Here is a 2,661-nt window from a genome sequence, read left to right as displayed (position 1 = left end):
CACACACACAGACACATACACCACACACACACAAACACACGGGGCCTCACAGAGCCCTTAGCACGGGCTCTCGCGAGAGCTGCCCCTAGTTCCAAACTGGAGAAGCTGAAATATCGCGAGATCTAATCATGGCCCCCGCGACCATGGCCCAATCTCGCGCAATGATTGCGCCACAGATATTCCCATCCCCCACTCAGGGAGGTGCCAGAACGGCGTCCTATCTCGCGAGACCACATAAGTGTCTAGAGCAAAGACAGTTGGTACACTTCCTGTCAATCTTTTCAAAGGCACTACGCTGAGTGGAGCTCAGTGGTTGCCACCTCCTCGTGGCGCGTCCTCACGGTTGTCTGGTGGTTTCTCCCTCCAAACTGGCCGCTCCCCTCCCCTGGGCCTTCTATCCAGATTTCTGTCAAGGTCGCTGTAAGGCAACCTAGACCTTATGGCGGTAGAATAAAACGAAACTGGTCATGTATAGCTTATCCAGCCAACGACGAAAACAAAGTGAAAAGTATGTAAGAGTTCGCGGGAAGAGCTTGTTCCGGGGTAGGGTGATAGGGTATAGAACGAAAATTAGATATCCTGGCCATTAGGAGTCAGTGGAGGGAATGCTGCTTCCATTGTCGAGTTTCAAAACACCCTTGGAAGTAGTGGAGAAAGGCAAAAAGAAAGTGAAATATGAAACTACTTTCCTTGACAGTGGATCAGCTTTGTGCCTCCTGAATTTAGTCTGGCCTGTTGTGGGGTTTTTCGTTTCTGCAAACATGTCCCCCATTTCTCTGGGATTTGGCTTCTCGCCCTGGAGCATAAAATCACCATTTGCCAACACTGAAAAAGAAGGGGGAGCAGAGAGATTGAGGTGGAGCAGGGACATGGGGCAAGCATCACGATTAACTTTTCCTGCCTATGATGAAAAGTGCTGAGATGTAAACAGTATGGTAAGAAGAGAATGGACTCCATCTTAAGGCTAAAATTCCATTTTAAAAAGCAGAGTTGAGAAGTAAGATTCCTAACATTCTCTGGTAATCAGACAATAACCCAACAGTCTATTTTAAGGCAGGGCAAGCAGTCTTAACTGATACGGCCCTACTACTTGAGAGTAACCACTGTCTTGGAGAACAGTATAAATAAATTCCTTGTATTGGGTTTATTTAGCAGAATTAGCTGGTGGACTGATAATAAAGGAAAGGAGACATGGTGTCTCTCACCAGAGATAAGCATTTTGAGACCACAAGTCAAGCCTATACCCAACACCCACCCCATCACCCTTTTCCCCATTCTTGAAAGCCTTAGAAGACAGAACCCCCAAACTTTCAGCACGCTTCCATTCTGAGGATGCCCGCACTTTCCTTTCTTAAGTGCATACTTCCAAATAAAGCTTTCTCACTGCTCAATTTATTGCGGTTTGTCTTTTGCTATTTCACTTTATTTCCAAGTCTTCTCTGTCTCCACTTTACTCCCAATAAGTAGGAACGGGCTGCTAAGAGCTCAAATTTGGACCTGCATGTTTCCATCGCCCCAGTGACCTGGATGAAACTGCAGCTGTGTATGTAATACACTCTTAGTAGCCCACGTGAGAATCTCCTTTCTTTGGGGAGTTCTCGGAACATAATCTCACTCCATCCTGTGCTCTGTAGTTCCCCCAAATCCTGGAGTGGTATGGGCTAGTCCCCATGCTGTGCAGATCCAAACAAAGGATGACAAATAACCCTGGGTTCAGGAGTTGGCAAGGGAATCTGCCGTAGGCAGAGAACTTTCTCTCTCTCCCTCTGTCCTTTCCTGTTTTCTGCTGCCTGCAAGGCAGCTGCCATTCCCTGCTGCTCTTGCTCTAACGAATTCCATCTTTACCTACGCTCTTCTGACGTACTTGAGAATTCTCTTTCTTCAGAATCAAGAACCCTCCCCTGCACAGGTTGAGGTTTCTCCTAGTGCTTTGCCTAGTGCACAGGGAGAGACCTCCCCAGATGCAGTTGCCTGGCAACAAGACTATTTACTATAAGGCTTTTTTCTCCAAGATAAAAATATGTGAAAGAAAATTAGAAAGATGACGTACAAGCAAAAATATTATAAAAATCTATTAAAAGTTTAATGATTGAAGGTAAAGATTTAAAATTAGATACCTTAGTGTAGCTACTCAACACTGTGTGACCTTGCACGAGCAAATTAACCTCTCAGAGCCTATCCTCTTATTTCCTCCTATGAAGAAGAGCATAGTATTATAATTACTAGGCTAGCTTCTTGAGATTGACCTAGGTAGATAATGCTCACTACTGAATTCTCAGCGCATAGCTAGCTGGGTGCCCAGCCAGATGGATGCTCAATAAATAAATTAATGAAAGCCTAATAGTATAATAAGGGTTAAGTGAGATACTATCTGTAAAATTCCTGGCAAATATTTAATCCTCAAAAAATTTAATCTCTGTTACTGCTGAACAAAATTATTTAGGGGAAATATAGATGTAGAGAGGCTTTGCATTTTGGGTTAACTTTCCACACAGCTGTTTCTCTTAGAGAGTTAATAGATTTTGCAAAGTTAGTAATATTCCCTTCCTCCTTTTCCTGAAAACTCAGATCCTTTTCTTATTTTTTAAATGTTGAGAATCATCACAGAATATTGAAGCATAATATGTCAGAAAAAACAGGCTAACCTTTGCTTCTCCTTTT

This window comes from Manis javanica, chromosome 5 (assembly GCF_040802235.1).
Source record: "Manis javanica isolate MJ-LG chromosome 5, MJ_LKY, whole genome shotgun sequence".
In the NCBI taxonomy this organism is placed as follows: domain Eukaryota; kingdom Metazoa; phylum Chordata; class Mammalia; order Pholidota; family Manidae; genus Manis; species Manis javanica.
Note: the sequence above shows the minus strand (reverse complement) of the source record.